The 12056-nt window shown below is 59.3% G+C and overlaps 1 long non-coding RNA gene across 2 annotated transcripts; it reads right to left on the reverse strand.

Moving 5' to 3' along the window:
- Positions 1-4336: 4336 nt before the first annotated feature.
- On the reverse strand, positions 4337-10569 carry LOC142818559 (uncharacterized). 2 transcript variants are annotated; one of them, XR_012896076.2, is made up of 3 exons: positions 10200-10565; positions 8203-8751; positions 4337-5369 (listed from the first exon to the last, which is right to left on the reverse strand). It is a non-coding gene; the product is annotated as an uncharacterized LOC142818559 (long non-coding RNA). The 2 variants fall into 2 exon arrangements; XR_012896077.2 differs by lacking the exon at positions 4337-5369 and having other exon boundaries at positions 8235-8751; positions 10200-10569.
- Positions 10570-12056: the final 1487 nt, after the last annotated feature.

Here is a 12056-nt window from a genome sequence, read left to right on the forward strand (position 1 = left end):
GTATAATGTCTGTGTGTGCAATTATTAGCATGTACTTGTATGGACACTGAAGATTTCCCTGCATGTGGTTGAGCATTGGGCAGAGCCCGGCCTATGGACATGCTAATCAGCAAGGCCCTGTGGGACAATGGCTCTCAATTGGCCAAGGACACACCTAAAGAATGAGGGTGACTCAAACCTAAAGGCTACCAGCAGTGAACACAGGAATAAGCCGGGGACCAGGTGACCTGCGATAGCCAAGAAGAGGCCAGGAAGGAGGGATAAAGAGGCCATGTGGTGGTCTCCATTTTTGTTCTCAGCTCAGCACTTCATCCCAGAGGCAGCACTGCAGGGATCGAAGAGCCCAGAAGACCTGTGGACCCATCCTGATGCTAGGATGTGCAACAAGGACTTTTAAACCAGCAGCTGTAACATCTCTGCTAGAGCCTGCATCGAGGACTGGGAGATTCGGTGCATGTAACGTACTAACCTTTAACAACCTTATTCTCAGGCTTTTCTTTCTTGTGATAATAAACCTTTAGTTGTTAGATTCTAAAGGATTGGCCCAACATGATTTGTGGTAAGGTCCAGAGGGTAAATTGACCAGGGATCTGTGGCTGGTTTCTTGGAACCGGACAGAACTTGTTCGGGGTAGGTGGGATTGGGTGCTAGGACCCTGTGACGTAGTGGGGGTACCTGGCTGGTTTCTATGCTGCTGGCTCTGGGGGAACCCCCACTGGCTGCTGTGGGTACCATGACCCAGCAAAACAGGATGAGTCACTATGCAAACCAGTGGCCAGACACCCCCCATGGAGAGGAACAAAGGAAGGTGGAATGCTGCCTTGGCTGGGGGGCAGGGCTGGAAGTGAGTGAGTTGGTTGCTGGCTGTCGGAGGGCATGGAGGAGAGCCTAGGGGAAGGGGCTGGAGTTTAGGGGCCCAGTCTCCCCCATCTCAAGGGGGCCTGAGGCATCCTAGCCCAGTTCCTGTAACCAGATTACATCTGTGCTGCGCTGTGCTGGAGGAGCAATAAACCACCCTCAATTCCACTGGCTGGTGCAGTCTGTTTGTGCCATTTCGGGGTGCAGGAGACGGGGAACCCCCAACGCGCCGTCACACTGGTGTCAGAAGTGGGATGCACTGCACCCCGTGGATGGAGCTTCCAGCGGCAAGCGACAAGGCGCAGTAGAAGCAAGAGCCCTGGAGCCAGGCATGCTGGAGACAGAGCGAAGCGGTTCCTGGGAATCGTGGGGCGCTGCAGCACTAGACTGGTGAGTCTGCACCGAGGGGCCCAGCGGGCAGATGGCCTACGCCCGACTCTTGAAGGCAGAGCTGGTGGGGCTGTGCAGAGAGAGGGGCTTGCCTGTGCGGAAAGCAGCCAAGGCCCAGCTGATTACCCAGCTGGAAGAGAATGACCAGCCACAGGGCCAGGATCTTGTCCCCAGGGGAAGCAGCCAGACCCCCCCTGAGAGTGTGTCAGGCTCAGAGAGGGGGAGGAGCGCTGGAACCCAACGGAGAGATGAGACAGCGTCTCCCGGGAGGCCTGCAAGCCGTAGCCCATCTAGGGCAGGGGCCAGCCCAGCGGAGCTGCGGCGGCTGGAGATCCAGCTGCGGATCAGGGAATTGGAAGTAGAGGACCGAGAGAAGGAGCGCCAAGATCGAGAGAGGCAGCGACAGCATGAGCTGGCCATGGCAGAGCGGAGAACCGGCGGGGCACCGGCTGCGCCAAGTGCGGATGGGCCCCAAGGTCCCAGGGCTGCCAGCCACTTGGAGAGGCTCGTGGTGGCCCAATTGAAGGACATGGGTGACATAGACGGGTTCCTCAGTGCCTTTGAGAGGGCCTGTGGACTGCAACGGGTCCCCCCAGCTGACTGGCTGCAGGAGCTCATCCCCGCACTGAGCCAGGAGGCGGCCGGAGTGCTCAGTCAGCTGGAGGACCTACAGCCAGGGGATTACAACCGAGTCAAGGAGGCCCTGCTGCACAAGTTCGGGCTGACCCCCGAGATGTACAGGAAGAAGTTCCGGGGGGTACAGAAAGGGCCACGGGAGACCTATGTGGACCTGGCCTCCCGCCTGGCGCAATACTGCCGCAAGTGGGTGTCTGGAGTTGGAGCCCAGACCGCAGAGGAGCTGCTCAAGCTGGTCATGATGGAGCAGTTCTATGAAGCGTGCCCACCCAAACTGAGGCTGTGGCTCAAGGACCGGAGACCAGAGAACCCCCAGGAGGCCGGGAGACTGGCGGATGAGTTCACGGAGAGCCGGTCCGGGTGTGAACGGGAGTCCCGGAGAGAAAGGGAACCGCGCAGAGACCGGATCTCGGCTGAGCGACGGAGGGAGTCAACTACGGGGCGAGACCAAGGAACAGGTCGTCTGCGCCCCAGAGAACCAGCCAGGGCCTGGACAGAGACAGCCCAAAGCCTAACTTGCCATCGCTGTGGGCAAAAAGGCCACAAGAGGGCTCAGTGCACCAGGTCCCAGGACCGGGGACTGTCCAGGGTTAACTGGCTGGGGCGGGAGGAAGGGCAGGCTGCCCCAGAGGCAGGGGCTGGCAGGCAAACCTCAGCTCAGAGAGAGGGGAAGGATGCTCAGTGCACCTCCCCTGGGAGGTCTGATTCTCAGGAGGCGGATTCCTCCGTGTACCGGGTGGGGGCAGGACGGCCCCTGCGGAGCGAGTGCCTCATACCCCTGGAGGTGGATGGTAGGAAGGTGACGGGCTTCTGGGACACGGGGGCGGAGGTGACTCTGGCCCGATCTGACATAGTGGCCCAGGAGCGGATACTACCCCACGCGCAGCTGACCCTGAAGGGCATAGACGGGTCCCCGTTTAAGGTGCCTGTAGCCAGGGTGCATCTGAAATGGGGGGCGAAGGAAGGCCTCAAGGAAGTGGGGGTGCACCCGCACTTGCCCACCGAGGTGCTGATGGGGAACGACCTAGAGGAGTGGCCCCATGAATCCCAGCGGGCTCTAGTCACTACCCGGAGCCAGAGCCAGCGGGGGGCTGACAACGTGGGTCCAGGGAAGGACTCCTGGCAGCGTCCTCAGGGTCCCATCCCAGTGGACACGGGGTCCAGCCAGGCTGGGACTCCGGACCTAGGCAGAGGTGGGGGACAGGTCCCGATCCCTGCCTCAGCAGCTGAATTCCAGGCTGAGGTGCAGGCAGACCCCTCCTTGCAGAGGCTGAGGGACCAGGCTGGCCTCCGTGCAGCTCAGCCCCGGGGGAGAGGTGGCCAGGAGAGATTCCTGCGGGAGCGTGGGCTCCTGTTCCGTGAGTGGCTCCTCCCCAGGAAGGCGAGGGCATGGAGGGTAGAGCGGCAGCTGGTCGTCCCCCGAAAGTATCGCCTCAAGCTGCTGTATTTGGCCCACGATGTCCCCGTTGGGGGCCACCGGGGGATCCGGAGCACCCGGCTGAGGCTGCTCCAGCACTTCTATTGGCCGGGAATCTTTACAGCCGTGCAGCGGTACTGCCGGTCCTGTGACTCCTGCCAGAGGGGCGGGAAGGCCCAAGACAGGAGGAAAGCGGCTTGGGGGTCTCTACCCCAGATAGACCCTCTGGGCTTGCTGAGAGAGTTATGGGAGGGGAAGTCCTCCCTGGATGGAGCATCAGGGGTGGAAGCCGCCCTGGCTGTCCAGAGAAGGCTCGCTGGGCTCATGGCCCCGGCCCGAGAGACCCTGGCCAGAGATCAAGGCCAGTGGAAGGGTGGGTGTGACCCCCGAGGACAGGCCTGTGCCAGTCGCCCTGGAGCGGGGCGGCGAGTGGACAGAGGGAAGCCAATTCATGTGGGGCCTCGCCACGGCCGGCCCGAGTCAAGGGGAGCACCCATGTCCTCAGGGCGGGTTCCCACGCAGAGGACCCGAACTTCCCTAGGTCACGAGCGGAGTGACCCTGCTCAGTTCGCTCTCGGAGGGGGGAGAACTGTGACGTAGTGGGGGTACCTGGCTGGTTTCTATGCTGCTGGCTCTGGGGGAACCCCCACTGGCTGCTGTGGGTACCACGACCCAGCAAAACAGGATGAGTCACTATGCAAACCAGTGGCCAGACACCCCCCATGGAGAGGAACAAAGGAAGGTGGAATGCTGCCTTGGCTGGGGGGCAGGGCTGGAAGTGAGTGAGTTGGTTGCTGGCTGTCGGAGGGCATGGAGGAGAGCCTAGGGGAAGGGGCTGGAGTTTAGGGGCCCAGTCTCCCCCATCTCAAGGGGGCCTGAGGCATCCTAGCCCAGTTCCTGTAACCAGATTACATCTGTGCTGCGCTGTGCTGGAGGAGCAATAAACCACCCTCAATTCCACTGGCTGGTGCAGTCTGTTTGTGCCATTTCGGGGTGCAGGAGACGGGGAACCCCCAACGCGCCGTCACAGACCCCCCACCTGTGTATAGGCCCGGGCCCATCTGGGGCACGGATATTTCTGGGGTGTCGGAGGGGTTTTGCTTGTGAGGCTTCAGGCAGGCAGCTGAAGCGCTCTGTGGGACTGGTTTGTGGCCTGTTCGGAGAGGTCACCAGTCTGGGGGCTGTAAGGAGCCCGGATTCGAGCAATTCGCCCTGAGCGGACGCCCTCAGCTGTGCCCGGACACGGCCCGGTCCGTCACAGCTTGGGCAGTGGGTGACTCCACTGGCGGCTGTTTGTAGCACGGCCCAACAGGACAGCGGATGAGTCACTAGGCCAGGGTCTCCCAACCTGTCCGACAGGTGCCTCCCAGGGAGAGAGACAAAGGGAGGAAGGCTGAGACCAATCCCTGGCTGGGGGGCAGGGCTGGAATGGAGGCAGTTTCTGACTGGTATCATGGAGGAAGCAGCCTAAGCAAGGGGCTGGGATTTAGGGGCCCAGTCTCCCCCATCTCAAGGGGGGCTGAGGCATCCTAGGCCTGTCCTGTGACCAGATTCCATCTGTGCTGGGCTGTATCCTGGAGAAGCAATAAACTCCCTCTGTTCTACTGGCTGGGGGAGTCTGTTGGTGCCGCTCCGGGGTGCAGGAGTCGGGGGACCCCGACGTGCCATCACACTACTGTCCCAGCTGCATGAGCTTCCTCGCAGCAGTGCCCTGGCGACACTCGGCCAGCGGCGCTCGGTGGAAATGTGCCCGCCACACGGGGGCAAAGCTGAGCCTGCGCCGAGGGGGCACTCCTCACGGGCTGTGGCTCGGTTCCTGTCCTCTCGGGGCTCTGCCAGGCCTGAGCGGGGAAGGCGGCTGGCTGCGGGTGACAGAAAGCAGAGGGGCAGATGGCCGGAGGGGGACTGTGCTGCACCTGGCCTGCTCTGGTTTCAAACAGCCTTGTACCTCTCAGTCTGGGGAAGCTCATTCGCCCCTTCCCGCTCCCCGGCGGGCCTGGGGCTGCTGTTAGGGCCAATTTGTGCAGCAGATTAACTCGTCCCTGGGCTTGAAAGACGTTTCTATTTTCTGTGAAAACACGTTAATTAATAACACGAGAGATGTTGCGATTTTGTCCAGCTGCAGGAACGTGACGGCTGACAGCAGCTAACGGGAACCAGCTGCTCGCCCGTGTCTCCTGCTCTGGCCGCCCCGCCCCCCCGCATCCCCTCCAGCTCCAGCTGTTGGCCGTGGGGGCGGGGTGCAGCACGGCGCGGGGGCTGCTCGCTCCGGGCGCGGGAATGGGCCAGTGGCTGTGGGCAGAGGGACTGAGGGCTCTGGGAAGAGGCGGCCTCCCTGGGCCCAGGGAGGAGGGAATGAAGCGAAGGCCCAGGGATGGCCCGGGGGCTGCTCCTGCCACTGGAGCCCCTGGACGGACAAGGCATTGGGGGAGCAGTCGAGCTGTACCGGGCCCTTGCCCGTGGGGCTCTCTGACCCCCGGGGGCTCCTGCCTGGGACTGGCACTGGAACGGGGCAGGGCTGGAGCAGGAGTGGGGGATGGAGAGCGCACTTGGTGGGTGCACTCACGCTACTGCCCCCCACTTCCCCTGAGACACCTGCCGACGTGGGGAGCCCCCCCCCCCGCGATCTGACCTGACTCCGAACCTCCCCCCCGCGATCTGACCTGACTCCGAACCTCCCCCCCGCGATCTGACCTGACTACGAGCCCCCCCCCACGATATGACCTGACACCAAGCCCCCCCGACCTGACACCGAGCCCCCCCCGCGATCTGACCTGACACCGAGCCCCCCCCGCGATCTGACCTGACACCGAGCTCCCACGCGATCTGACCTGACACCGAGCCCCCCCCCGCGATCTGACCTGACACCGAGCCCCCCCGTGATCTGACCTGACTCCGAGCCCCCCCCCCGCGATCTGACCTGACACCGAGCCCCCCCCGCGATCTGACCTGACACCGAGCCTCCCCCCCGCGATCTGACCTGACACCGAGCCCCCCCCACGATCTGACCTGACACCGAGCCCCCCCCGCGATCTGACCTGAAACTGAGCCTCCCCCCCGCGATCTGACCTGACACTGAGCCCCCCTACCTGACACCGAGCCCCCCCGCGATCTGACCTGACACTGAGCCCCCCTACCTGACACCGAGCCCCCCCGCGATCTGACCTGACACCGAGCCCCCCCGCGATCTGACCTGACACTGAGCCCCCCGACCTGACACCGAGCCTCCCCCGCGATCTGACCTGACACCGAGCCCCCCCCGTAATCTGACCTGACTCCGAGCCCCCCCGCGATCTGACCTGACATCGAGCCCCCCCGTAATCTGACCTGACTCCGAGCCCCCCCGCGATCTGACCTGACTCCGAGCCTCCCCCCGCGATCTGACCTGACTCCGAGCCCCCCGTGATCTGACCTGACACTGAGCCCCCCCGACCTGACACCGAGCCCCCCCCGCGATCTGACCTGACACTGAGCCTCCCCCCGTGATCTGACCTGACACCGAGCCCCCCCCCCCGCGGTCTGACCTGACACCGAGCCTCCCCCCCGCGATCTGACCTGACACCGAGCCCCCCCGCGGTCTGACCTGACACCGAGCCTCCCCCCCGCGATCTGACCTGACACTGAGCCTCCCCCCGCGATCTGACCTGACTCCGAGCCTCCCCCCGTGATCTGACCTGACTCCGAGCCTCCCCCCCCGCGATCTGACCTGACACTGAGCCTCCCCCGTGATCTGACCTGACTCCGAGCCTCCCCCCGCGGTCTGACCTGACACCGAGCCCCCCCCGTGATCTGACCTGACTCCGAGCCTCCCCCCGCGGTCTGACCTGACACCGAGCCCCCCCCCCCTGCGGTCTGACCTGACACCGAGCCCCCCCGATCTGACCTGACACCGAGCCTCCCCCCCCGCGATCTGACCTGACACCGAGCCCCCCCCGACCTGACACCGGGCCCCCCCCGCGATCTGACCTGACACCGAGCCTCCCCCCCCCGCGATCTGACCTGACACCGAGCCCCCCCCGACCTGACACCGGGCCCCCCCCGCGATCTGACCTGACACCGAGCCTCCCCCCCCGCGATCTGACCTGACACCGAGCCTCCCCCCCCGCGATCTGACCTGACACCGAGCCCCCCCCCCGCGATCCCCAAAGCTGTGTGCTCGGGGGATGGGTGCCATGGGGGAGAGGGCAGGGCGATGGCAGGAAGGGGCAGGGTGCGGGGGCCAGTAATGGACAGCCCCCCCAGCCTGCCGGGTGTCCCAGGCCAGACCGCACAGGATGGGAACAGCTGCCTTGTTCCAGCCCCTCTGGCCTCTGGTGCAGAGGCTCCGCTTGTGCATTTGCCCCGACTGTGCCCCAGAAGCGCTCAGCAAAGCCCAACCAGCCAAAGCGCCATTCGGGGAGGCCTGACGGGAACGTGGGTGGGGCTCTCCCCAGCACGAGCCAACGCTTGGCGTCTTCCCTGCACCCGTCTCTTCCCTACCGTGACGTGGGGGGGGGGTCTGCTCTGTGACCCAGGTCCCCCTGCGCTGGGCTGTGAGATTCCCACGGACTCACCACGTGTGGCCTGGCCCAGACACCTCGGCCCAGCCTGGGCAGAGAACAAGGCTCTTTCCGGGGGAGAGACAAAGGGAGGGAGGGGGAGACGCCACCTGGCTGGGGGCAGGGCCTGGGAGCTGGGCAGTCTGGTCTGGGAAAACATGGAGAGAAGAGACTAAGCTGAGTACTGGGGGGTCAGGGGCCTGTGGGTCTGAGGCGTCCTGGCCCTGACTCCTGTGGCCACGTCACGTCTGTGCCGGGCTGTGTCCCGGAGAAGCAATAACCCCCGTTGTACTGGCCGGCGGGGTGTCCTCTTGCTGCTACGGGGGTGCAGGGTCGGGGACCCCGACGCGCTGTCACACTTACCCCTCCTGGCTGCTGGGCCCCCACCAGCTCACCTGCCTGGGCGCAGCCTGCACACGTCCCGGATTAGCGGAGTCCGGCAGCGGGGGCTGGCGCATGGGCAGACACCAGTGCAGCCCAGGGAGCCTGGCAGCAGGCTGCAAGCGAGTGGGCCCTCCAGGCATGCGTCCCTGGGAATGGGGTTTGGCTTAGCCATCCTGCCGTACAACCCCCACTCAAACTGGGGGGCATTCATGGGGCCCCCACGAGTCCTGCTGCCTCCCGGCTCATCACAGGGGTTCACACGCAGCCTGTGTATGTGCAGTGCCCAGCACAAGCCGCACTGACCTGCCCAGCCCTGCGCATCACGTCGCTGGCAGGGACACACCTGCTGCCTGGCCCGCTGGGTGGGTACGTCCCCCCGGTGTAAGGGTCGCGCCGGAAAGCGCCTGCGAGGGAGGGAATCTCTTTACCCAGCAACTCGCTGCTTCTAAGGCCATTTCCCTGGCTCCGGCTGGCTGTGAAGGGCAGCTCCCAAGTATGCGTCTCATTAGGGCTGAATAAAGCTGCCGCCTGGGAGAGAAGCACACACCGATGATTAGCGCCTTTATTGACGATTAACAGAGCTGTAATCAGCACATAGCTAGTTCTCACAGGCCTCTGCTACATAGCGCCTAACCTCAGTGAATATGTTTCTAATTGGCCTTTAAAAACATGCTGTGGCTTTTTCAAACGCTAATTAAATGCATGTTGGGTAGAGTCCATCCAGAAGTGGTTACCACGAGCTACTAGCCGTTAATATGTGACCAAGAGTGTGTTAATTATTATATTTGATTTCCTTTGCTCATGCTCTGTTGTCTTTGCCATTTGGATTGTGCTTATTGTTCGAGCGCTTTGGAAAATGCAGCTACTCTTGTGGAACAGAATTTCCTCAACTGACACGGCCTGCGCTCAGCCCCTGCTCAGACACAGGCTCACCGTGGCCTTGGGGAAGTCACTTAATCTCCCTGTTCCCCCATGCGAATACCAACCCAGCCCTGGCCCTGCCTACAGAAGCTGTGAGCCCTGGGGGGGTGGACTATCGCTGATGACATGAACGTGCCACCCCGAATGCCAGGAAGCCCTGAGCACACTAGGGGCCTGGACGTTCTGCCGTAATCCAAGCCCATCAATAAGAATAACAACAGTGACGAGGGTGTCTGAATGTGAAGGGCTAGAAAGAGTTAATTGGTTAGTGGTCGTGTAGTGCTTGGGGACAGCAGAAATAGAGCAAAGTAGGACTCGGATAAAAACCTTTCCTTTCCGAGCACAACACCTAGCAAAACTGGGTCAGTTTTGCTAGTATTTTGCTTCAGAGAAACACTAGAAAAAATATTCTGGCAATGTCAAAATGCCCCATGTCAACATTTGTGGAACAAACCACTTTGTTTTCTTTTGAAACGACTTTTCACTTCAATTTTTTAGAACATGTTCTGTCATGCTATGTGTGACACCCCCCTCCCCCAGGATTGGTCTCCAGTGTGCTCGACAAGCCACTGACACCCACCTTCTTGCTCTCTGGGGCTCCACCCCACCCTGTCCTGCTGGGACACATTCTCTGGTCTCCCCAGCCAAGGCACAGAGATGGGGTTGCTGCCCCCCTGAGGAGCAATGCAGACACTGAAACACTTCGCTCTGGGAAGGTGCCATTGTAGGGCACAGCACCCAGGAAACCAACCCCCAAAAGGATCCAACCCCCAGAGAAATCCGTCTTTCTCTGAGTAAACGTTTTATACAAGGAAAGCTCACGAGGAGGTTCGCCCTCTTTATCAATGAAAGAGAGAACATGCGCACCCCCCCCCCGGTAACAAGTATTCACACTGGGCCTGAGAGGAAAGGAAAGGGTTTTTATTAAGTACAAAGAGTAGGACTGAAGTGCTTGCAAGTGAAAACAGATCAAAGTAAGATACTAAGTTAAAATGAAAAGAAAACGCAGCGCTCGTTCCAATTTACTCAAAAACTGATCGCAAGCAAATTCTTACCCTAAAGTGCTGATCTTGTTTCAGGCAAGCCTTCAAGCCAAAGATGATCATTTACTCTGACTTGGGGCTTTAGTTCTCTTTGTTTCCAAGCCAGCCCAAGACAAGTCCTGCTAACTTCCCCTTGCGTAAGTAGTCTTCCCCCCAGAATGGGACTCTCGTGCTACATTCCCCCTTCCATGGAAACTGCCTGGGTTAAAAAATAATCCCAGTACCAGGTGGTACTGTCACATGACTGACAAGTCCAATCACCTTTGGATTTATAGAGCAAACAAGGCTGCTTACAAGTTGTTAAGCTGATCACCAAATGGTTAAGACTCCCGGAGCACCAGTGATGTCTCATTAGCACACTTCAAACTATAAACAGTTTCACGTCATCTTTCTAACTCTATCTGCAGGAACGATGCGTGCACCAAAATGGGAGACACAGATCCAGCAGATTGTAGCATTAACGTTGATAGGTTACGTGAGGGATTTTGTCCCAAGCATGTCTGAGTGATGCCTATTTATACTTATAAGCCAATTTTCAGAAAGCCTGGGTGGGAGGAATCATCACATTATGAATGACATCATCAGACAAAATAAAAAAAGTCAAAATGGAAACAAAATATTTTGATCATCCCAAAACAAATTAACTTTAAAAAAAATTTCCTTCGGAGTTTTGAAATTTTAATACAAAGGCAAGTTTTGAAATCTCAAAATCCTTCATGAACTAGAATTGCCATTCTCCACACAGTTCTAGTGCCGAATAGGATTAGTTAACGAATAGAAATACTCTCGCCCAGAACATTTGGTCATTTGGATTGGAATCTGGATCCAAAGTTTGCGCGTCATCTCTTGTCCTGGGTCAGACTGATGCCTCAGATCCACATGCCCTTAACCTTTGCAAAGCTCTGAATCTGGATCTTTCCATTGTGCTGTGGGCCTGTCTCTAAGGGTTGTTAGTTTCTGTGGCTGTGTCTACACTGGGCCACTTATTCCGGAAAAGCAGCCGCTTTTCCAGAAAAGCTTGCAAGCTGTCTACACTGGCCACTTGCTTTTCCGGAAAAGCAATGACGATCTACTGTAAAATTGTCAGTGTTTTTCTGGAAAAACTATGCTGCTCCCGTTCAGGCAAAAGTCCTTTTCCGGAAAAACTATTCTGGAAAAGGGCCAGTGTAGACAGCCCAGATTTCTTTTCCGCAGAAAAGCCCCGATCGCGAAAATGACGATCGGGGCTTTTTTCCGGAAAAGCGCGTCTACATTGACACGGATGCTTTTCCGGAAAAAGTGCTTTTCCGGAAAAGCATCCTGCCAATGTAGACGCGCTTTTTCCGGAAATACTTATAAGGGAAAACTGTTCCGTTTTAAGCATTTCCGGAAAAGGGTGCCAGTGTAGACACAGCCTGTATGTTTATTTGCATCCACTGATCCACGTACTGTATCTTCTTCAGCGCTGTGGTGTTATTGTTAGCCCCAGGCAGGAGGGTGCCTCATTCAGAGGGAAGAAGAGCCCTGCCTGAACTCTCGCCTCACACTTGAACTGCACCCAAGTCAAACTTTTTAGTGTTTGAAAAAGTTCCGTTAACTTTCTTTCTTATTATCTTTAGGTTTTGCAGCCTTTGTACTTGCTGGAGTCCTGCTGGAAGTAAAGTTGCCAAAATACCTCAAGAAAGGCTATTCCTGCAGTGTTTCCCAGACTGTCTTGCCGTGGGAAATGCCGGAAATCGTGGGAGAAAAGCTACTCCTCCAGAGATTTTCAAGAGTTCTGCAGCCCCGAGAGAGCTAGAGAAGCCTCGCATCAGCAGCTGACCTGCCAGACATTTGGATGCACCTCGAAAGCTGCAGGAGCCCCGAATCGTTGAGGTTCTGCTGTTACGA

This window comes from Pelodiscus sinensis, chromosome 15 (assembly GCF_052426305.1).
Source record: "Pelodiscus sinensis isolate ZL-2025 chromosome 15, ASM5242630v1, whole genome shotgun sequence".
Lineage (NCBI taxonomy): Eukaryota > Metazoa > Chordata > Testudines > Trionychidae > Pelodiscus > Pelodiscus sinensis.